This window comes from Salvelinus alpinus, chromosome 2, assembly GCF_045679555.1.
Source record: "Salvelinus alpinus chromosome 2, SLU_Salpinus.1, whole genome shotgun sequence".
NCBI classification, from domain to species: Eukaryota; Metazoa; Chordata; class Actinopteri; order Salmoniformes; family Salmonidae; genus Salvelinus; species Salvelinus alpinus.
In genome coordinates this window covers 22,949,167-22,955,354 of record NC_092087.1, presented here as the reverse complement: position 1 = coordinate 22,955,354, position 6,188 = coordinate 22,949,167, and positions in this window count along the sequence as shown.

Below are 6,188 nucleotides of genomic sequence, written 5' to 3'. Positions count from 1 at the left end.
GCGGGACGAAGAACCCGCTCATCCCCCAGGTCCACCAGCATCGGGAGCGGCTCTGGTGCGGGACGAAGAACCCGCTCATCCCGCAGATCCAGCCATGGACCCAGGCTGAACACTGTGCCTGGACTGGACCTAGGTGCAGAAGAAGACTCCCGCCATGGAGTTGGACTGGACGCTGTGTTTGGACTGGACATCCGCGCAGGGGAAGGCTCCCGCCATGGAGCGGGACTGTACGCTGTGCCTGGACTGGGCACCAACGCAGAAGAAGACTTTGGCCTTGGAGCTGAACTGGACGCCGTGCTCAGACTGGGCATCGGCACAGGGGAAGGCTCCGGCCATGGAGCTGGAGGTTCCGGACCGTGGACCGTCTCAGGAGGTTCCGGACCGTGGACCGTCGTTGGAGGTTCCGGACTGTGGACCGTAGTTGGAGGTTCCGGACTGTGGACCGTCGTTGGAGGTTCCGGACTGTGAAACGTCGCCGGAAGCTCTGGACTGGGAACTGTCGCCGGAAGCTCTGGACTGGGAACTGTCGCCAGAAGCTCTGGACTGGGAACTGTCGCCGGAAGCTCTGGACTGGGGACTGTCGCCGGAAGCTCTGGACTGGGGACTGTCGCCGGAAGCTCTGGACTGGGGACTGTCGCCGGAAGCTATAGACTGGGAACCTTCGCCGGAAGCTCTGGACTGGGAACTGTCGCCGGAAGCTCTGGACTGGGGATCGTCGCCGGAAGCCTGGTGCGTGGGGCCGGCACTGGTGGTACCGGGCTGGTGACACGCACCTCTGGGCGAGTGCGGGGAGGAGACACAGGACGTACTGGACTAGGGAGGCGCACTGGAGGCCTGATGCGTGGGGCTGGTACAGGTGGCACCGGACTTGGGACACGCACTTGAGGGAGAGTGTGAGGAGCAGGCACAGGACGTACCGGGCTGTGGAGACGTACTGGAGACCTGTTGCGTATTGCCGGCATCAATGGTACCGGTTCGATGACACACCTAACCCGATAAGTGCGAGGAGCTGGCACAGGACGTACTGGGCTGTGAAGGCGCACTGGAGACCTGGTGCGTATAGCCGGCATCAATTGTACCGGAACGAATGCCGTGCATACTACGCCAAGCCAACAGCTCTCTCTCATCACTCTCCTCAACTTTCGCCAACTACTCCTCGCTCAATCTATCCCAATATTCCTCCTCGGTCTCTGACTCACCCCTCAACTTCGCCGACCACCCCGTGTACCCCCCCCCAAAAAATATTTTGAGGCTGCTTCTTGGGCTTGCGTCGTGGCCGCGAACCCTGTCGTCGTCGCTGTCCTTCCTTCACCGCTTGCGTCTCCCGCCATGGAAGGCGATCCTGTCCTGCCAAGATTTTTTCCCAAGTCCAGGATCCCTTCCCATCCAGAATCTCTTCCCAAGTCCAGGATAATTCCTCCTCCTGGGGACGCTGCTTGGTCCTTTGTTGATGGGATCTTCTGTCACGTTCGTTGTAATAATGATCGGACCAAGGCGCAGCGTGCGTAGAGTTCCACATGTTTAATAAATGAAACTCACCAAAACAATACAGAACAAAACAAATAAAGAAACAAACAACGAACTGTAACTAACGAGATGCTACGTGCACTAACTCCAAACAATATCCCATAACACATAGCTGGGAAAAATGCTACTTAAGTATGATCCCCAATTAGAGACAACCATAGCTAGCTGCCTCTAATTGGGAATCATACTAAAACACCAACATAGAAAAAACAAACTAGAACCCCACATAGAAAATATTAACTAGACTAAACCCCTAGTCACGCCCTGACCTACTCTACCATAGAAAATAAAGGCTTTCTATGGTCAGGACGTGACAGACTTCATGTCTCTGGAGAATATGACATAACCTGACATGGGTCATATGGGTAACAGTAACACAATTAGGCTTAATCTCTTTTCCTGTTGCCTCATGATGACAATTGTTGCTTAAATACCCCACAATGACCAGTCTTTATCTCATTAACACCTCTCCTGTTCCCCCGTCTGTCTCTGAAACTATCTCTTTATGCAGATCAGATGCAAGTCCAGGACCAGGTGCAGCACGGCGGAAGTTAGCACCTTCTCAACCAGGCAGACACACTCCATTTACATGCAAAATGCATGCAGGTTTATTCAGCAAATGTGTGAGCACAGGTGTGAGTGATGTATGGGAGGGGGACACACACTGTTGTCACTAGAGAAGCATACGGAAAGTGTTCAGACCCCTTGACTTTTTCCACATTTTGTTATGTTACAGCGTTATTCTAAATTTGATTAAATATAATTTTTTCTCCCAGCAATCTGTACACAATACCCCATAATGACAAAGCGAAAACATTTTTTTGTTGCATTTTTGCAAATGTATTATAAATAAAAAACAGAAATACCTTATTTAGATGTTTCTACAACTTGATTACAGTCCACCTGTGGTCAATTCATTTGATTGGACATGATTTGGAAATGCAAACACCTGTCTATATAAGGTCCCACAGTTGACAGTGCCTGTCAGAGCAAAAACCAAGCCATGAGGATGAAGGAATTGTCCGTAGAGCTCCGAGACAGGATTTTGTCGAGGCACAGATCTGGGGAAGGGTACCAAAACATTTCTGCAGTATTGAAGGTCCTCAAGAACACAATGGCCTCCATCAATTTTTAAATGGAAGAAGTTTGGAACCACCAAGACTGGCCACCCGACCAAACTGAGCAATCAGGTTAATGGTGACCAAGAACCCGATGGTCATTCTGACAGAGCTCTGGAGTTCCTCTGTGGAGATGGGAGAACTTTGCAGAAGGACAACCATCTCTGCAGCACTCGACCAAGCAGGCCTTTATGGCAGAGTGGCCAGACAGAAGCCACTCCTCAGTAAAATGCACATGACAGCCCACTTGGAGTTGGCAACCATGAGAAACAAGATTCTCTGGTCTGATGAAACGGAGATTGAACCCTTTGGCCTGAATGCCAAGCGTCACGCCTGGAGGAATCCTGGCACCATCCCTACGGTGAAGCATGGTGGTGGCAGCATCATGCTGTGGGGATGTTTTTCAGCGGCAGGGACTGGGAGACTAGTCAGGATCGAGGCAAAGATGAACGGATCCTTGATGAAAACATGCTCCAGAGTGCTCCAGAGTGCTCAGGACCTCAGACTGGGGTGAAGGTTCACCTTCCAACAGGACAACAACCCTAAGCACACAGCCAAGACAATACAGGAGTGGCTTCGGGACAAGTCTCTAAATGTCCTTGAGTGGCCCAGCCAGAGCCCGGACATGAATCTGATCAAACATCTCTGAAGAGACCTGAAAATAGCTGTGCAGCAACGCTCCCCATCCAGCCTGACAGCGTTTGAGAGGATCTGCAGAGAAGAATGGGAGAAACGCCCCAAGTACAGGTGTGCCAAGCTTGTAGCGTCATACCCAAGAAGAGTCGAGGCTGTAATCGCTGCCAAAGGTGCTTCAACAAAGTACTGAGTAAAGGGTCTGAATACTTCTGTAAAACATTTTGCAAAATAAATCTAAAAACCTGTTTTTGCTTTGTCATTATGGGTTATTGTGTGTAGATTGATGAAGGAAAAAAACAATTTAATCAGTTTTAGAATAAGGCTTTAACGTAACAAAATGTAGAAAAAGTCAAGGCGTCTGAATACTTTCCGAATTGATGTATGTCTCTATCTTGACTCTATTGTGGGGGAAAACTCAGATGCTTTATATCGGTTATTGTCCCGTGTAATATGTGTTATGTACTTCATTGAGGCTTATTTGCCGTGTTCTTTATGTTTTGCACGCATTCATGCAGCACAGCATGGATAACGCTATATTTATGCATGGCACAAAACACAGTTTTGTTTTATTGTGGAGTAGGTAACAGGTGTCCTATCTCAATTTATTAGCTGGGTGCTCTGTCATATATGACAATTACTTCAAATTAATGTTTATTTTCGTCCGGGCCGGCTAACGCATTTCGGCAGTTATGCGTTCATCAGAGCAAGATACCACACTTGTTACCCACTCCACAATCATTTATATTCAGGTTGCAGCTCTCAATCTTTTTAATTATCTAAAGACACCACCTCCATCATGGCCCATTCTCTTTTCCAGGAAGCTCTGATGAAGGTATAACTGCCGAAATGCGGAAGCCTGACTGGCCCAAAATATAAAGGTAAAATGAGGTGACGTCCTTTTGTCTTTTTTTAAAAACACTTTGGAGTGCTGCCATTTCCAAATGTTCTTGAATTTGGAATTCCACTTGACGGTTTGGTTTCACTTGTGTTTAAGTGACCACTATGAATGTGTTCTTTCATGTGTGTGTGTGTGTGTGTGTGTGTGTCCATTTGAAGATGGGAGCTCAGCACCTGAGCATCAGGACATCACTCCCTGGTGCCAGTCTCGTATTTATAAAGTAAATGAAACACAGCTGGTTCTGTGGAAACAGATGTCACTGCCATCCACTGTAGCGTATCCCTTTGCGCGTAGTGAAGTTATTAATTACACTTTGGATGGTATATCAATACACCCAGTCACTACAAAGATACAGGCGTCCTTCTTAACTCAGTTGCTGGAGAGGAAGGAAACCACTCAGGAATTTCACAATAAGGCTAACGGGGACTTTAAAATAGTTACAGAGTTTAATGGCTGTGATGGGAGAACTGAAGATGGATCAACATCATTGTAGCTACTCCACAATGCTAACTTAATTGACGGATTGAAAAGAAAGAAGCCTGTACAGAATACAAATATTCCAAAACATGCATCCTGTTTGCAACAAGGCACTAAAATAATACTGCAACGAATGTGGCAAAGCAATTCACCTTTTGTCTTGAATACAAAGTGTTATGTTTGGTGCAAATAAAATCCAATACATTACTGAGTATGACTTTCCATATTTGCAAGCATAGTGGTGGCATCATCATGTTATGGGGAAAACCTGGTTCAGACAGCTTTCCACCAGACACTGGGAGATGAATTCCTCTTTCAGCAGGACAATAACCTAAAACACAAGGCCAAATCTACACTGGAGTTGCTTACCAAGAAGACAGTGAATATTCCTGAGTGGCCGAGTTACAGTTTTGACTTAAATCTACTTGAAAATCTATGGCAACACATGAAAATGGTTGTCTAGCAATGATCAACAACCAATTTGACAGAGCTTGAAGAAATTTGAAAAGAATAATGGGCAAATGTTGCTCAATCCAGGTGTGGAAAGCTCATAGAGACTTACCCAGAAAGACTCACAGCTGTAATCGTTGCCAAAGCTGCTTCTACAAAGTATTGACAGGGGTGTGAATACTTATGTAAATTAAATATTTCTGTAATTCATTTTCAATAAATTTGCAAACATTTCTAAAAACATGTTTTCACTTTGACATTATGGGGTAGTGTGTGTAGATTTATGAGAAAAAAATATTTAATGCATTTTGAATTCCGTCTGTAACACAACAACATGTGGAATAAGTCAAGGGGTATGAATAGTTTCTGAAGGCACAGTAGGTGTGTTGACTGTGATAAAGGCACTGGATTATGAGCCGTCTTGTTTGCTAAATGAACAAATGAAGTAGGCAGTGGCATGGTGCACATAGCCATAGAAGCACAGTGACATATGCCTAAATGTGGTCATATTCAATGCTTATTGGGGGTGTGGCTTTCAGTTAGTTATTTTTGGCCACCTGTCCCATGAGAGTGAATGTCATACGAGTGCACTGCTTGCTATGAATTCTATCTGATGGTGTTTGCTTGTTTAGTTAAAAGGACAAATAATGTACCTGTTTGGAACACTAACCAGGTTTCCATCCAACCTTTTCATGTGAGTAAAGTACATGTTGGATAAAACAAAATATGCTAGACAAGGTGGGATTGTTTTGTGTCTGTAAAATTAATGAGGGAAATGTCAGTGGAAACGCTTTTATTTGGACATATTGATATACAGTTGAAGTCGGAAGTTTACATACTGTCACGACTTCCACAGAAGGTGGCTCCTCTCCCTGTTCGGGCGGTGCTCGGCGGTCGTCGTCGCCGGCCTACCAGCTGCCACGATCCATTTTTCCTTTTCATTTGTGTCTGTCGGTTGTTGTTATCACCTGTGTCTGATTAGGTAATTTCGGTGGGTTTATTAACCTCCGCTGCCTGCTAGTCTTTGTGTCGGATTATTTTGCTGTGTTTAGCTCTGTTAGGGGTGCGTGTTTGCGCCACAG